Below are 19,593 nucleotides of genomic sequence, written 5' to 3'. Positions count from 1 at the left end.
CACTGATGAGGATACGTTTTTAGAGGGGGAAGGGTCTTAAACTCCATAATACTCCAAACCAATAGCATTTTTTTATGTGTTGTATGGTACCCTGAATATTTTTTATCATGAATCCGATAGGTATATTCTTTCTGAATTCGTAATCAATGGCTCTGTTATTCTTATGTTATATCCCAGAAATAAAAATGTTTACAGATATATATTAGTCAACAAACAAACCATTTTCCCCAATCTGATGGAAGTACTTTATCCTGATGAAAATTAATTTAATCAGTTTTTTACCAAAGGATAGAGGGAAGTACTGGTGATCTGCAGCTTGGGGACTGTTGCTAGTTTCCAGTTTACCAATATGACTTAGAGACAGGGTGCTGTCTGCTTACCAGATATCGCGTGAGGGAGAGCCAGCAGAATCCAGGTCCACCAATGGCCCCAAAGCATCTGGATTCAGAAAGACTGACTTGGGAAGAAAGAAACATTAGGGACAACAGCAGAAATATTCTGAAAGGTACACTTGTTTCAGGGCTGGTTTTTAAATATTTTGATAAAGAATGCTGCTCTTCCCTTTTTCTTCAGTATTTAGATTCTCAAGTAACAGGGGACATGGGAATAAAGAATAAAGTCTACACATCCCAGACCCCATTACGATCATGTGAGTAAGTTCTGACCAGTGGGGTATATGCAGAGTTACTTGTGAAGCTTCTGAGAAGAGTCCTTCAAAGAAAAGAGTTTGTCTCCTTTTTTTTTTCTTTTTTTTTTTTTCCATCTTCTGGCCGACTGGAGTGGTTGGTACTAAAGCAGCCATTTTGGAATATAATTAGAAGTTGTATATAGAAAATAGTGGAACAACAAGATAAAGGAAGCTTTGGCCTTGGTAATTGTGTATTCACATATCAGTTTGGCTGGTCCTGCATACCTGGAATTGTACGTGGAACAGACTACACTCTTATTTAGTTGAGGGAAATTTAGCATCATGGTAAAGAACAAAGGCTCAGAGACCAGATTGGGTTTGATTGAGTTTTGGGTCTATTTTTTACTAGCTATGTGACTTTGAGCAAATTAATGAATTGTGCCTCTATATCCTCATTTATAAAATGGGCTACTGATAACACTTAACCCACAAGATTGCTATAAGGATTCAATGAAATAGTATATATAAAATGCTTAGAACAGTGTCTGGCACATGGACTGCACTATATACATAATAACTATTATTATTTGAGCCACAATTATTTTCACAGTTTTGAGATCACAGAATAAGCTAATACTAGTGAATGCAAATGCTTGGTACATATAAATAGTGCCTGGTAAAAAGTGGGTGCTTAATTAATATTTTGAATGAATGAGTGAACTATTTCTATTTACCTTTAAGTTCACATACTATAATAACATGAAAAGTGACCTTAAGAACACTGCAGCTTTCATTCACCCTTGAATTATGAGCAAAGCAATTAGAGATTAAAGAGGATTATTAACCTTGTGTTCTGGTGACATCTAGATACAATAGTGTCCTTTTGGTATAGAGCCCCAGGACTCAATAGTCATTCACCACTCACTAGTTCACCAGCTTCTGAGAGGGTCACTGCTTTCAGTTCTCAATCCTGTGCATCTGTCACAGCGTCAGGCTATTAACCCACTGCAGGCTCCTCTGCTACTGGCATGTATGGCAGGCTATCCATGTGCTGCCAGCCATTGGCATACACTCAGAAAAGACCAATCTATTTAATATTACCCAAACAAAGACCACGGTTAGGAAGAAAGCCCACCTCCAAGAAAATGCCATAATGTACTGAATTAAAAGAAGTACTTACTGGATTATTCAATAATTGAGGAAAAGGGTGCTTAGCTATCCTATATCTTTCCAAGCACCAATAATTTGGGGTCAGCCAAACTTTAAGAATGAGTTCTATTTTGTTAGCTCTGCCTATGTTTATACTCCATATGTATGACATACTTTTTCAAGTAGTGTTGAAAGAGACATATGATTTCCATTCTATTATTTCCCTAAGTGAAGAACATGCCAAACTTCAGGGAAACCATGTGATATCTGCAATATTTATAGATTCCTATGAAAAGCTTTGCTACTATATAGAGCACACAGTTAGTTTCAAGTTGCTCTTTTCTAACCAGTCCATATATTTTCTTTAAAGTTAACATAAATTTAGACATTATGCTACCTGTAATTCTAATGCATCATAAAGAAGATGGAAGACTTTATAGTAAAGGTATAAAATTGATAAAGAAATATATCTGATGCAAGAATAGTATCTTCTTATACACACAGCTTAAAAATTTTCATTACTCATTGGCCCAATTTTGCATTTAAATATGAATTCATTTAATTTTACTTTGCAATCAGGTAAATTAGTGAGAAGGAATCTAAACAATATGCTTTAATTGCGTTTATAAATTATTCTCTCTGTACTTCATGAGCATTCTTTCTTTTTTAGATATTGAAATGTAGTGTCTAAATATAAAGAGCAGTAACATCTGGTTCTAATTGCTGGTTTGAATAATACAGACAGACCTTCAACATTTCATGCTTTTGAAAGGATGTGTTTAGTAGGAGGTACCAAGTCAAAGGTTGTAAAAATTTTATACCACTAAAAATAGTTGAAATCTCAGATGCATTTAAAATGGAAATTACCACTTTTTGAGCAAATAGTTCCTCTCTGTGTAAGCTGTATATACACTAGAAATGGTTCATCAAAAGAAACTTTTTGCTTTTTTTTATATCCCATATACCATCATTCTTATAACCACAGTACTTTTATTTTTCACAGATTCCATGTCTTATTCACATCCTGAAGTAAACATTCAATAGTCACTGAACCCACGGGTTGTACAAGGTTTTATATTTAGGGTTGTCCTTGAGACCTGTTCTACCATAATAAGCTGCAGTGGAAGAGTTCAGTTGTCCTCATGGGTGACAGGCAGATGGGTTATTGTACTGCTAGAAGTGTGTGTGTGTGTGTGTGTGTGTGTATTGTAGGTGTTATGATGTGACAGAATACTGTGTCTCACCAAAAAGTCCTGAGGAGTGTATGTGTATGTTAAAGCCTTTCTTCCTTCCCCTGCCCATAAAGATCCTTCCCCCAATACTTGTCTGACTCACAATTCTTTTCTGAGTTCCAATTTTGTGGCTTTATTGGTTTTAACACGCTTGAGAAAAAAATACAAAAGCAAACAGACTTTTATCCGGTGGAACTCAGTAAATAACTGTTGTCTTAATGCTTAAATCAATGGAAAAATCATGTGTCTTAGAACATTGTACAATTATTCCATTTAGAATAAAATCTAATACATACCTGGATTCAAGATCTCCTTACAAAGATAATCATTGCTCCCTTTCTTGAAAGCCAGTATCCCTGAGAAGGTCAGTGCTCTGAGTTCTCAGAAAAGGTCTCTCCATAGTTTGTTGGGCACCTGAGACCATCTGGGCCATGAATATTCTGGGAAGTTGAAAGTTACCACTTCTGAAATAGTATTTTACAATTCATCTCAGCAGATTCCTGTTTTTAAATTATCAGTTGAACTGAAATTTTGAGCTGATAGTTATGGACCATTTGAAATGGACCATCCTCTCTCTGCGTGGCAGAACAGCAGTCGTGGGTGCTTAGTGCTTAGTGGGTGGAGAATGCACTTTTAAGCACACAGGCTGTGGAACCAGACTTCATGGGCTCACACCCATGTTTTGCTGTTTATTAGATGTGTTGCCTTAAGCAATTGAATGAGCTTCTTTGGACCTCAGTTTTCTCATCTGTAAAATGAGGATAATAATAGTACCCACTTCATAGGTCGTAGTGATACTTAAATTAGTTAAATTACATTAACTGCTTTTTATTACTGAGATTATTTGGGACTCTTTTTTCATGACTTTATTGAGAAGATAGGATCAAAGTAATCTCTCCACAGGCATAGTCTAAGAAGAAAGCTTGGTCAGGAAGGCAGGTGTGAAGGCAGAGAATTCAGGGAAGATTTTCGAGCCAACTCCAAGCCAGCACCGGCAATGACTCCCAGTGGGCCTTTGTTAGAAATAGGCCAAAGGCAACTAGTCATAGCTCAGACGTTTGACCCTCTGGACCCAAAAAGAGTGTGGATCTGCTCCCATGTCTAGAGGGAAAAAGAGTTTTCACCCACCAAGACCTCTTAGGAGCCATGTCTGCTAATAAGAGGTGAGCACAGGTTTTGTTTTCCCTTAAGGTTTCAGTGGACTCTGGACCCTGGGTTAGAGGAATACTCGGATTCTTCCCACCATATTAATCTTTCTTCTTAACTCAGTTTCTTCCTGAACCAGAGACAGTGATCTTGACTGGAAGAACTTCACAGTAGTCAGTGTTTATATAGCACTCAAATTAGTACCTTATGCACTGTGAAAATGCCCCCAAAATATGACTGTTAAAAATACTGCCCCTGATCATCTCAGCCCTGGTTAGCTTAAATAAAATTGGTTGAGCATATAACTAAAATGAACTGTTATCACACTTTGTTAATTTTGATCAATGACAACTTTTAAGGAATTAACATATCAAAGTTTTGCTCGATTATTCTTATTAACATCATCCTTCTGGAAAAGTTCACTTAATTTAGAGGGAAGCCTTTGTCTTGGTAACGATTTGCAGTTCATGCCACTGCCTTGCTCAGGCCCTAATTATTTCTTAACTAAATTTGGAATAAACAGCTTCTGCCTTTGGGGCTCTTCATCCAAACTTCCAATCAGATCCTTTATCACTGCCAAAGTTGTTATTTTAAAAATAAAACTCAAATCTGTTCCTATGACTCATTCACTTAAAACTCTTCAATAATTCTCCCATAATCTCAGAAGAGAGCCCAAACCTTTATCATCTGCATTTGGTCCTTTATGATCTGATCCTGCTTTTCTCCAGTCTCATCTCCTACTACACCTTGGCAAAAAACTCGGTTCAGCTAACACCCAACTTTTTGCTATGTCCTAAGCTCTTTCTCATTTCTATCTGGTTGACGTGCTATCTTTCTATGTGGAATGCCTCCCCCTACGTTGTCTATTTGGTGATCTTCTACTCATCCATCTTGCCTTCTCCATGAGGCTTACATAAGCATCTGTGATCTAGGCTAGATGATTCTTATTTGGGGTTCCCATAACAACGTTTCCATATCTCAATTATAGCTCTTATCATCTTGTGCTAAAATGGCCATTGCATGGCCAATGTAATGATTAATAGCCATTAAAATTACATACGTAAGATTATTCACTTACAAGGAAAGATGTTAATAACACATTGTTGACTGAAAAAAAGGTTAAAATGTATGTACCCTATGACTCCAATTTTTGTTAAAAAAAAAATATATATATATATGGATAAAAATCTCATGTGTATTCCCGGCCTAGATCTGTACTTAGCTTATAGGCAATATTTAAATAACAGTGAATGAACCTAGCACAGAGGTTTGCCATTAAAGATAGTTAGGTGATGTGCTCACTGACACTGTGTCTTGGCCCATGAATGGGACATGACTGCATGAGTAGGACTAGCTGTTGCTTAACCAAGGTGAAAGTTTAGATAAGCCAAAGGGCTATCTGCCCATCCTGTTCAGTCTGACATTTCTTTATGCCTGTTTCCGTAAGTATGTTCTGTTGTATCCTAGTCCTAAAATATACTTCAAAAAAGTATATAAACTTGGTCATAAACTTGACAAATGCCACAAACTCTGTCTCCCTCTTAAGGCTCCACATGCACAAAAACATCTTAAAGTATCTGAAAAGTCATGCAATGCAGAAGTGCATTTAACTTTGCTCAACTAATAATTTCCTAGACTTACATGACCACAGGACTCTTGTGTTTCATAACTTTCTTCAACATTTTGTGGAAAGACTGGACCTTTGTGGAAGGACTGTCCTATGGAACACATGTTAGGAAACACTATTCAGTACCAAAGACATTTAAGTGTGGAAGCCATGGGCTCAACATTTACGATCATTCTAATTTCTCCAATTCTGACACTGCACCCCTCTCTTCCATATTTTTTCAACTCTTCTAAACATAGCTACATAGAACTGCAGAGAGGAAAGTTATCATCTTGTCTACCTTTGTATTAGAAATGAGAAGATGGAGTTCCAAACACCTTCACTGGCTTGCTTAATGCTAATGAGCCTGGTACATGAAGGAGCCTGGTTGCTTGACTGCCAGTCTCACCATGTTCCAGTGTATCCAGGCCCTCCCTCTCCATGCCCAGTGAACTGCCTCAGCACTCAATGCACTTCAGCTGCATGTCGACTTATGTATGTCCTGAACGTTTACAGTATTAACTTGGGTATGAGTAATCTTTGCTTTGTTTGCATGTTTGTTTCTTAAGCTCTACAGTGATTTTTAAATTCCCTGATCAGGTACTAGTTTCTCAAAGGAAATAATTTTCAATTCTTTATCTGAAGCATTTTTTTATTTGGCCACGCCACACAGCATGTGGGAATCTTACTTAGTTCCCCCACCAGGGATCGAACCCACACCCCCTGCATTGGAAGCATGAAGTCTTAACCATTGGACCACCAGGGAAGTTCCTATCTGGAGCATTCTGATGGAAACAACTAAAAGTTTCCTAAGAAGTGACCGCTAACAATTTATATGAGAAAATAGAGAAAATCATTAGCAAATAGAAAAATAAAATACAAATAATGAATATACTTAGGAAACTATTTAATTCAATTAATAAGCAAAGAAAGGTAAAATATAACCAAACCAGATAGTATCTTTTCATAAAATTTGTCAGAAGAATTTTTTATCATTATCCAAGATTGTCAAGACTGAGGTGAAATAGGCACTTTCGTATTTATCCTAGGAATTATGCAGCTTGGAAAATATTTTTGTATGGAAATTTGGAACCTGTCTGAAACCTTAAAACCCTGCCTGACATGTTTTTGACCCACTCTGTTGATGCCTAAAACTTATATTTGATTATTTACCCAATGTAATGTGCACAAATAGTATCACACAGATATTCATCAGGGTATTTTTAATGGAGTAAATTGGAAAATAGCTAAAAGGCAAAAAGAAGCATACTTTGACCGCAGGTCTAACACTACAAATACAATGTGTATTCCCAGCTTAGATCTATACTTAGCTTATAGGCAATATTTAAATAACATTGAATGAATACTTTGAAACAAATCTGGAAGTACATATGGCAGAATGGTAACACTGATTGATTGGTGCTGTGACAGATCATGTTTTTCTTTGTTTGTTTTTTATATTTCTTTTATACAATAAACCCATGTAAGCTTTGTAATAAGATTTTTTTTTTCCTGCGGTATGCAAGCCTCTCACTGTTGTGGCCTCTCCCGTTGCAGAGCACAGGCTCCAGACGTGCAGGCTCAGTGGCCATGGCTCACGGGCCTAGCCGCTCCGCGGCATGTGGGATCTTCCCAGACCGGGGCACGAACCCGTGTCCCCTGCATCGGCAGGCAGACTCTCAACCACTGCGCCACCAGGGATGCCCAAGTTTTTTGTTTTTTTTTTAGTCATAAAAACAGGGACTTCGCTGGTGGTGCAGTGGTTAAGAATCCACCTGCCAATGCAGGGGACACGGGTTCGAGCCCTGGTCTGGGAAGATCCCACATGCTATGGAGCAACTAAGCCCATGCACCACAACTACTGAGCCTGCACTCTAGAGTCCGCGAGCCACAACTGCTGAGCCCGCGTGCCACAACTACTGAAACCTGCACACCTAGAGCCCATGCTCTGTAACAAGAGAAGCCACCGCAATGAGAAGCCCGCGCACCGCAACAGAGTAGCTCCCACTCGCCGCAACTAGAGAAAGCCCATGCACAGCAACAAAGACCCAATGCAGCCAAAAATAAATAAATAAATAAATAAATATTTTAAAAATAAATAATAACACAGTTGCTCAGTTAAAATCATTTCCTAGCAAAGCAATAATCACCATTTAACCCACTTGGTCTGAGGTGCCTCTAACGTTTAAATGAAGATGCTCACATCTCATTCCTTGTTTCCTCAGGGCTGCTGTGGAATTCTACCCGTATCAGGCCCCCATTGACAGCCAGGCTTGTATTATTGACTGTCATTTTTAAGTAGCTCAGACTCTATGCTCAGAATTTCCTGAATGCCTAAAGAATAACTGCTCACCTGCAAACCCCATCGTGCTCAGCTTGGCAGGGCTCCCTTGTCACATATCGTATTTTCCAGGAACATTTCTATAGAGAAAAATGGCCCCCAAGGAGCAACTGAAGCGTGTGTGTAGGCACTTAGAATTGACACACTGTGGAATGACTGGGAATTTATTTGGATAAATAGCCTGTAATATAGTCAGGGACTTCCCATAATTCTGAAGTCAGTGAGGCCCTTGGTGGTTTTACTTCCCTTACTTCTGAGACAATGGGATTCACATAGACTATGGATTTATCCATTAAATGCTGAGTGTAAGAACTTGTTGTCACCATCTTCTTTTGGGACAACTGAGCATGGTTCCTCTTGGTAAGTAAGATGAACACAAAATAAACATTGGCAGCTATCTGTGTTCCAATCTTCCCTGTGAGCAACTGCAAATTCAGCTGCTGCTGTATTCAAGTAAGCTTCTGCTCAGAAAGTAGTAAGATGCTTGGGCTGCAGTATTTTACTGTGGGATGCTGTAATGTCAGGAACCCATACCAACACATTCCAGAACTCCTATACTATGTGCCCCAGAAAAAGAGGCACAAAATTCCTTCCAGTGTGTGAACTCTGGACCTAGAGAATTTTGGTTTCGATAATTGATAACTGTTTTTATCTTGAGTAAGTACCTTAACCTCTCTGAGCCTTGTTTTTCCATCTGTAAAAAAGGGAAACTATCAGTAGCCATCTCATAGGGTTGTTGTGAGGAATAAATTCGATCATGTTTGAAATGTGCTTAAACATGACTAGGAAAAAGAAACTTAAAAAAAAAAGTGACCAGAATATCTTAAGTGCTCAAAATGTGAATTCCTTTTATTATCACAACCGTCATCATTTTCACGATGATCACCCCAGAGAAGGGGATCTAGTTTTACTGTCTCGGCTGTGTTTCAGCTGACATTTCCAGCCTCAGTTAAATGCTGTAGGAAAAAAGAAAGAAACCTAGAGAGAGGCAAAGCAAGGTAGAAGGAAGAAGTGAGGGGAGAGCTATGGGGAGGAAAGAACGGAAACAAAAAGAGAAATATCAATGCCATTGAAGTTGTCCCAGGTCCTTGGGTAGCTGACACCTACCTTAAATAAGTCAAAGGGCAGAATTTGGAGGAAGGGTGTTAACCAGCTAAACATTAGCCAGATGGCTACAAGTTATTTTAGTTATTTACAGCAAGCTGTTTTAAAGTAAGTGGGACACATTCTTACAGCGATGCATACCTCTTCAGCTCTGCAACATGATTGTTAATGACGTAGCCATGATTCTCAGTAGCTCCATGTTGTAAGCTCATCTTCTTCACTGGTGGTGGGTGATGGTGATGTTGATGATGATGGTGGTGATAGCAGTAGTAGCTGTCAGTTACTGAGCCTCTGTTGAGCCACACACCGCATTTTACAGGTGAAGACATTAAATATCAGATGGGAAAACCAGAAATTAGACGGCCTCTGGAGATATCACACAATGGATATATACGTGTGCCTGTATGTTTCCAGTCCTTGGATCTTTCTGCCATACCACCCTGTCTCTCTTTTCTTCCCTGCAGGTTAAAAAAATAGTTGGTTTTATGGTCCTCAGAATTTGGTAGATTGTTCTGCTGTCAAGTGCATGAGAGCAGGGGAATGGGGCAATGAGGATCAGATTACTTTGATCTTAGAGGGCATGCATGTTTCTTACCAGAAACTTTTCACTTATGCAGGACAAAAATACTGGATTTTCCTGCTACTTCAGTTTCCCAAATATTAGGAGTTCAGTGGGGATCCTTTCAATGAGAAACTTCTTACTGCCTCTACCAGGTCAATTCTCTAGAGATTCATTTAACCCAAGCTAATTTGTCTAAAACAAATACAATTAAAAGTCAGTGTGCCTAAGAGCATTTTTGGTTATAATAATTTTTACTGAATAATATTAATCACTTTCAGTATATTTCTCATATGATATGAGGTATGGAACCCCTTTTATGTATTCTTCCCTTTTTAAAGTACTTTTCTGTTTTTCTTATCAAGGATCCCAAGCTTTAGCCCAACTTATACACATTTCTGGGATTTAGATGTCTGCACATGTCTTGCAAATAGGTTGAGAAGTACAAATCATATTATTTGCTTAAATCTTGAAGATGTTTCCTGGGAGAAAATTTATCCTGAAAAAAAAGAAAGTAGCATGATTCAGGGACAAAAGTACTAGACACTGGGAGAAAGGACTGGCTGTTTTTCCACTTTGAAACCCAAATTATAAATCATTGCTTATTTAGTTAGTGCTAGATACAAATGTTTCTAAAGGTCAATCAGTCAAACAAGTATTTATTGCATAATTACATGCTCAGTATGTAATTAGTGCTATAATTGGGTATGTGTAAAATGTGATAGCTAGCTACTCCATTTGTTCTTGGTTTTTGTATACCCAGAATCCAGAATAGTGCCTGATTTATGTACATGATCAATAACTAATTGATGGATAAGTGAGTGAGTGAACAAATGAATGAATCATACCCTCATTGTGGAGACAACACAAATGAAAAACAGTAGCAGTCTTTAGAGAAGAGAGAATGTAATTTAATACTGAATTATGCATAGTGTGGTGGACTGAGCTAACACTTGGGTTCCATTCCTACTCTGTCTTTGACTTATTCAGTGACCATGGATGTTACTAAAATATGTGACGCCTAACAGATTTCAAAGATATTTTCAAGTTGTATTATATTTTGATTTCATAAAAATGAGTTCTGAAATATCCAAGATTTCTCAGGTAGGAGGAGACAGTGAAGATTGGAACAATAGGGGAAGTCTTCCGTGAAGAGATAATATTTGATTGAGTAGGATTTTGGTTGGGTGGAAGAACAAGAAACTAGTAGGTTTTCTTCTGTGTAGCAGGTGCTTATACAAATATCATGATGTCAAGAGGTAGCTTAAGCACCATTTTTGTAGACAAGAGAAGAAACCAATATCTCCAGTTGAGTTAGAGAAATAAGGATTGGAGCCAGGACAGTCACACACTAAATCCTTTGCTCTTTCCTGTGCACCCCATTGAGGAGACCAGGTGAGGGTTTGTTATATAAGCAGATCCTAGAAATTTGGTTTTGTATTTGCATTGCTTTTGCAAGTTAACTCTTAGCTAGGGAAGGTTTCTCACCAAAATGAAGTTTTGTCAAAATTTCCATCTGTGGCGGACAATGTTAGCTGCTTCTTCAATATCTGTTCTCTCTTTCTGTTTTACTAGAGGAAGTAAATCTGCCAAGTTAATAATATATGATTCCCTAGGCTCACTTGTAGCTAGGGGTGGCTTCCTGGCACATTTTCCCCAGTGTGCTGTAAGTGGATGTATACTAGTTGGAATGTCTGGGAAAGCAATTATTTTCCACAGGGATGAATTCACCTCGAATATTCTTTTTGTGGTTTGTACTTCATACCTCTTACTACTTGAAATTCAGATATTACCTAGAGGTAGAGCAGACATACTGTACGCATGGTGACAAAAGCCACATGCTGAGAATACAGTACAGAGTGATAGAGATTTAGATTGTTAGCAGCGTTGTGAAACCTCTGTCCCAGCCTTGAACTACCAACTGCAATGCTTCATGTTACATGAGAAAACTAAGTAAGGATTCAGTAGCTTGCCGCTAACTATTATACCAGAGTGCAAGATAGTATATTCAGTCAATACAAGTTTCTGGTTATCTCCTCCAAATCTAACTCTGGAGATACTAAAGGAGTTGGAGAATTTTAGACTTTAACAAAAGAAAAGGGGTTGGGTACCTATATTAGGCGGCCATAAAAAATTTCCACAAACTTGGTGGCTTAAAACAACAGAAATTCATTCTCTCAGTGTTCTGGAAACTGGTATTGGAAGAACTGTGCTCCCACTGAAGGCTCTAGGAAAGAATTCTTTCTTACCTCTTTCTAGCTTGATAGCACCCAACTATCCTTGGCATGTTTTTGGCTTGTAGCTGTGTCACTCTAATCTCTGCCTGGGTCTTCACGTGGCCTTCTTCCCTGTGTCTCCTTGTGACTCTTTGTTGCTTTGTTCTTTCCTCTTTTATAAGGACACCAGTCACTGGATTGGTGTCCTTATAAAAGGACAAAGGATTGGTGTCCACTTGGTGGACACCAGTCACCCATCCTATTCAATATGATTTCATATTAACTTACTAATTAAATTAAGCCCCTCTGCAAAGAATCTGTTTCCCAATAAGTTCATATTCTTATGTCCTGGGTGGACATTATCTTTTAGAGGACACAATTCAGCCTATTATAGTCCTGATGTAGAATAAATGCTTAATTTAGAATGGGAGAAAGGCAGACACCACAGATAGGAGGTAGGTTGGGGGTGGGAGAGCTTTCTAGTTATGGCCCCTTATTTTCTCCATACTATCCCAAGTACAACGTCATTAGCCCTACCACTCTGGAAGGGCATGAAAAGGGCAGTGCCTACAGCACTCAGAGGTGTTGTAGAGCAGCAGAGCAATCCTGGAACCTAGGTTAAATGCGGAGCCCATCGCAGCAAATGGAGGTGGGATGGATGGGCCTCGGGGCTGCCTCTTCTCCCCCCCATCAGTTCTTTGAGCCAGTGAATATGACACAGGTAGAAACTCTTAAAAATGAGCAGTTCCAGGGCAGAGGTATTGGGAGGTGTCTTAAGGGTCAAGGTCATCTGAAGTAGTGGGCAAATGAAGACTCACCCAAGACTGTAACATAAGAGGCTGTCTCTGGGACTTCCCTGGCAGTCCAGTGGTTAAGACTCCCAGCTTCCAAAGCAGGGGACACAGGTTCGATCCCTGGTCAGGGAACTAAGATCCTGCATGCTGCAGGACATGGCCAAAAAAAAAAAAAAAAAAGAGGCTCTCTGACAGGCACAACACCACACCTGATGCCATAAATTCACCTAGAAGAGCATTAACTGGGGCCTAGACTTTCCCCTTCTTCATCATGTAAAGCAAAACTAGCTTGTAATGCCTTTGTCTATAAACTCTTGAGGACAATAATGAAGAGGGTACAAACTATGAGAAGAAGAAAACAAGATATTAATCTATGCATGAGAGCACAGAACTAGTAAGCCAGAGCAAACAAGACTATTCTCAGGGAGAAAAAACTGATGATTATTGTAAGGAGAAAGAGTATCAAGAATTTGTGAAGAGGAACCATTAGGAGAAAATGGGTATAAAACCTATAATTATTAAAATAAAGAAGTCAGTGCATGGATTGAATCCTAGATCAAATACAGCTGAAAGATGATATAGCAAATTGGAATATCAAGTTCGGTATCTCTCTTGGAAGATACAGGGAAGAAATAAAGATTTGGAAAAAATGAGAGGGAGGAGATACAGAGGAGTGAAATGTGTCACTATCTTTCTAAAAAAGCCCCAGAATGAAGAAAAAGTAGTTAAAAGGAAAGAATGCCTGAACTTTTCCTTAAATCATCAAGAGATTAAGAGTTTATTGAAGAGGCTCATTGAGACACCAAGAAAAAACAAATCTAGACACATCATAGTGAGATACTTGGAGGAAGTACTCTTGGCATGTGTTTTGATTGGCTAAATTTATCCCTTTCCTCCCTCTTGTCAGTAGCAAATTATATATATTATAGAATTTGGCAAAGCAAAATATTTACCCTACCAACCTCTCTTGCAGCTAGGAGTGGCCATATAAGGGAGTTCTAGATCATACTCTAAATGGCTGCTCTGGCACCAACCATCCTGTACAGCCTAGGAAGATAGTCAATAATACTATAATATGTTTGTATGGAGACAGATGGTAAGTAGACTTACTGTGGTGATCATTTCTGCTGTATAAAAATATTGAATCTACAGTTTACACCTGAAACTAATGTAATATTGGATGTCAATTATAATTTTTAAAAACTTCGGCTCTAAAAGAAAAAAATGATAAATTGGACTTCATCAAAATGTAAAAAGTCTGTTCTTCCAAAGACACAGTTAAGAATTTGAAAAGTCAAACCACTGATTGGAAAAGAAAATACTCTCCATGCATCTATCTCTGAAAGATTTGTAACCAGATTATAAAGAACTTAAAACTCAGTAAAAAGACAAGCAACTCAGTTAAAAACATGGTCAAAAGATCTGAACAAAAACTTTCCAAAAGACACAAAAATAGCCAATATGCATGTGAAAACGTGTCACATGATTGGTCCTTAGGAAAGTGCAAGTTAAAACCATAGTGAAGTAGCTAGTTATTTTTAACTAAAGTTAAAAATATTTGAAATCAGGGCTTCCCTGGTGGTGCAGAGGGTCCGCCTGCCGATGCAGGGGACACGGGTTCGTGCCCTGGTCCGGGAAGATCCCACATGCCGTGGAGCGGCTAGGCCCGTATGCCATGGCCGCGGAGCCTGCGCATCTGGAGCCTGTGCTCTGCAACGGGAGAGGCCACAACAGTGAGAGGCCCGCGTACTGTACAAAAAAAAAAAAAAAAATTTGAAATCTCAAGTGCTGGCAAGAATGTCCAGCAGCTGGACCATGGATGCATCACTGGTTAGAACATAAAATGGTAAGAGCACTTTGTAAAACTGGCAGATTCTTTTTTTTTTACATTTTATTTATCTTATTTATTATTTATTTTTGGCTGCATTGGGTCTTTGTTGCTGCACACGGGCTTTCTCTAGTTGTGGTGAGCGAGGGCTACTCTTCGTTGCGGTGTGTGGTCTTCTCATTGCGGTGGCTTGTCTTGTTGCGGAGCACGGGCTCTAGGCGCATGGGCTTCAGTAGTTGTGGCATGTGGGCTCAGTAGTTGTGGCTCGCGGGCTCTAGAGCGCAGGCTCAGTAGTTGTGGCGCATGGGCTTAGTTGCTCCATGGCATGTGGGATCTTTCCGGACCAGGGCTTGAACCCGTGTCCCCTGCATTGGCAGGTGGATTCTTAACCACTGCACCACCAGGGAAGCCCAAAACTGGAAGATTCTTAAAAGGTAACATATACCTTTAACCATGTAATCCAGAAAGTCTACTTTGAGGTATTTACCCAAGGAAAACGAAAACCAAAACTCGTACACAAATGCTGATGGCAGCTTTATTTGTTAAAGCCCCCAGAGGGGAAGAAATCTGAATGCTTGTCAGTGGGTGAGTTGATGATCACTACGGTATATTCATTCAGTAGTACACTACTCAGTGATAAAAAACAAACTACTGATATACACAGCAACACGAATGTCTCTCTAAAATATCATGTGCAGAAGAAGCCAAATGCTACAGAGTATACAGTGTGATTTCATTTATATGAAACTCTAGAAGAGACAAACCTAATTTGCAGTGTCAGCACATCATTGGTTGTCTGGGGCTTACTCTGAGCCAACCCCTGATGGTACAATGGGGAACCAGAGATGAGCTTGACCAAAGCTGTTAGGTTTCCATTAATTTTTGGGCAGCTTCTCCCTTCACCCACGTCTCTGCTATAAAATGGGGAATGTTCTAATTCAGTAGGTCCCAACTTTTGGTCCATGAACTAGTGTGCTATGAAATGAGAAAAAAAAAAATCAGACAGGTGAGAAGTTTTTCAAGGTGTTAAATTTATTCAATTGTAAGTGACTATTCATTTTGTGAAATTATCTCCTTGTAATTTGGTGTTAAAATACCTATTTATTTATGCAATGGTGACAGTCAGTGATGAAGTTGAATTTTTAATTGTCCTTGTTTGGTAAAATAGATATTTAACAAGTTTGGATATTTAAAAAAGAGAAAGATGAAGATGAAGGGAATGTAGGAGAATGTCATGTTCTATCTTGATTTAGGGAAAGATATCTATTTTAAAAATCCATAAAAGCACAGGCATAAAAATAACAACAGCAACAGAGAAACAAAATAACAAAATCTAGAATTTTCAACTACAATCAAAATAAAAGTTTTATGCTCAGACATATTATAGGAAATTTTAGGATATGGAATTTACAACAGTGAGAACTTTAATATTTAAAACATTTTTAAAAATACAAGCTATTCAGCCAAATAAGTGACATCTATGAAGATGAATATAATATTTGAAAGGACAGTTCACATAAGCGTATAATAAACATGTGAATTGATTCTCAAACCCACTACTAATTACAGAAATGAAAATTAAAACAACAATAAAATACTACTTTATAATCACCAAATTAGCCCAAGTTAGCAGGCAGGTAGAGGTGAGGATAGCTGGTAGAGACATCTTTCTACATGGACAGCTAGTGGGACGGTGAAATGTTCCAATACTGGAGAGAAGCTGATAGTACCTAGTGAAATAAGTGTTACTGGACCCTATGGCCCAGCTTATGAAAATCACAAGGCATGGTGGAGGAGTTTCATAGTATCACTGCTGTATTAACAGGAAATTATAGGCAACCTGAGAAAATGGCCAAGTAAAATGAGGCTTATGCATATGTGGGAAAACAGTCAGCAACCATGAGCTAGATTTACACTGGACTACATGGAATGATCTCACAAATAGTGAGACGAAAATGACAAGAAATGTGATATGTAACAATAGTATTTATGCAAATTAAAAGCACATGTTATTAGAGAAATGCAAATCAAAACTACAATGAGGTATCACCTCACACCGGTTGGAATGGCCATCATCAAAAAATCTACAAACAACAAATGCTGGAGAGGGTGTGGAGAAAAGGGAACCCTCTTGCACTGTTGGTGGGAATATAAATTGATACAGCCACTATGGAGAACAGTATGGAGGTTCCTTAAAAAACTAAAAATAGAACTACCATATGACCCAGCAATCCCACTAAAACCATAATTCAAAAGGACACATGTATCCCAATGTTCATTGCAGCACTATTTACAATAGCCAGGACATGGAAACAACCTAAATGTCCAATGATAGATGAATGGATAAAGATATGGTACATACACACAATGGAATATTACTCAGCCATAAAAAGGAATGAAATTGGGTCATTTGTAGAAAGGTGGATGGACCTAGAGTCTGTCATACAGAGTGAAGTAAGCCAGAAAGAGAAAAACATTTCACATACATGTAGAATCCAGAAAAATGGTACAGATGAACCTATTTGCAGGGTAGGAATAAAGACGTAAATGTAGAGAACCGACATGTGGACACGGGGGGCAAGGGGAGGGTGGGACGAATTGGGAGATTAGGTTTGGCATAAATACACTACCATGTGTAAAATAGCTAACTAGTGGTAACCTGCTGTATAGCACAGGGAGCTCAGCTTAGTGCTCTGTGATGACCTAGATGGGTGGGATGGGGGTGGGGGTGGGGGTGGGAGAGAGGTCCAAGAGGGAAGGGATATAGGTATACATATAGCTGACTCACTTCATTGTACAGCAGAAACTAACACAACCTTGTAAAGCAATTTTACTCCAATTAAAAAATAAAAATAGCACATGTGAAAAACACTTCAATTTCCAAGGATACAATGTATCTAAATAACCACTTGGATGGAAGGTTGGAAGGATGGAAAAGGGGAAGGAGTGATAAAAGGGAAAATATAAAATAAGAATGATATGAAATAGAACAAAAAATGATCTTTAACATGATAAAAGTATGATGAATTGAAAAATACGATTAATCTTATATATATTTTAAAAATTAATTGAAGAAACAACAACTCAGTACCTTAGGGTTCATGTGGCAAAGAGAGAGAGTGAACTATGACCAAGAGCGACCCTAATCAATCCAGTGCTGTTGTAGATCACTACACAGTGCTGTGTATTTTTGTATATTGCTTACCATTAAAGTATGCAGTGGAGCTTCCCTGGTGGCGCAGTGGTTGAGAGTCCGCCTGCCGATGCAGGGGACACGGGTTCGTGCCCCGGTCAGGGAAGATCCCACATGCTGCGGAGCGGCTGGGCCCATGAGCCATGGCCGCTGAGCCTGCGCGTCTGGAGCCTGTGCTCCGCAACGGGAGAGGCCACAACAGTGAGAGGCCCGCGTACAGAAAAAAAAAAAAAAAAAGTATGCAGTGATTTTTATTAAGACCTTCTTCAGCTAATAAACTCCCAGAAGGTAGATTCTCTGGCTCAACTTTCTCCATAATGCTTGACCCATAATGTTGCAAATATTAGACACTCAGTAATAATTCACTCTTTTGATTAATAGAACCAAAAAGTTGGAATTCTTCAGAATATGGCTTCCTTGTATCCATCCTTAAGCGATTGCCCCAGATGTGTTGAAACTGCTGTACCTGCTTTCATCCTTATAAAATAAATATTCTCGCCCCCATATATGTTGTTGCCAGTTTATTTTGCATTTTGCTGGCGAGAGGATATTTCCTGTGCTAGGTGTTTTGTAGCACTTCTGCAGCTTTGTTGTGTAGTGATACATTTAGGCTCTAATAAATTTTCTCATAATAAGAGTTTCAATTATTTTTGGAACATGAGAAAACAAATTGTTTGTGGACTGTTTCTCTCACAGACCTCTTATCCCTCACCCCCCACCACACTCTGACTTTCATTTTTCTACTGTGTCCTGGACGTTGTACTTCTATGTTTCCTCTCTCTGTTCCAGCAGTGGCCATTCGAGTAGCTGGTGCCATGTAATGAAGCAGAAAAGTTAAGTAGCCGGGCTTGCACAGAGTCAAATCCTGCCTGAGCCAGTTATTAACTGTGTGACCTTGGGCAAGTCATTTAGCTTCTCTAGCTCAGCGTTATCATTTCTAATGTAAAGAAAATGACACTTTGTTGATATAATTTTTGTGGGAATTAAATAATAATGTTAATGTGGAAAGTTTACACTCTGGCTCAACATTTTTTTTAAATATTTTTTTTGATGTGGACCATTTTTAAAGTCTTTATTGAATTTACGGCAGCTCAACTTTTTGATGTACCCTTTTTTTTTTTTTTTTTTTTTTTTTTTGCCTTACACGGGCCTCTCACTGTTGTGGCCTCTCCCGTTGCAGAGCACAGGCTCCAGACGCACAGGCCCAGCGGCCGTGGCTCACGGGCCCAGCCGCTCCGCGGCATGTGGGATCCTCCCAGACCAGGGCACGAACCCATGTCCCCTGCATCAGCAGGCGGACTCCCAACCAGTGCGCCACCAGGGAAGCCCGATGTACCCATTTTAACACTATGAAAAAGTTGATAGTCTCACATATTTAGTGTCCTCTCCCAAAGAAATCATTAGTTTAAAAAAATTTTTTAAAATAAGCAGAGAGGGCCTCCCTGGTGGCGCAGTGGTTGAGAGTCCGCCTGCCGATGCAGGGGATGCGGGTTCGTGCCCCGGTCTGGGAGGATCCCATATGCCACGGAGCGGCTGGGCCCGTGGGCCATGGCCGCTGGGCCTGCGCGTCCGGAGCCTGTGCTCCGCAACGGGAGAGGCCACAACAGTGAGAGGCCCGCATACCGCAAAAAGAAAAAAAAAAAAAAAAATAAGCAGAGAGACTTACCCCAATCCCCAGCTTATCCAATTATAAAGTCCTATCATACCTTGAGACTTGCCCCATTATTGATACCTCAATCTGTAATTTTTACTCAGATTTCTGAAGTAAGTTTGAAAGTAAGGTGAGGCTTTTGGAGG

The sequence above is a fragment of the Mesoplodon mirus genome (assembly GCF_964341445.2).
Source record: "Mesoplodon mirus genome assembly, chromosome: 8".
NCBI classification, from domain to species: domain Eukaryota; kingdom Metazoa; phylum Chordata; class Mammalia; order Artiodactyla; family Ziphiidae; genus Mesoplodon; species Mesoplodon mirus.
This window is presented reverse-complemented; position numbering follows the sequence as displayed.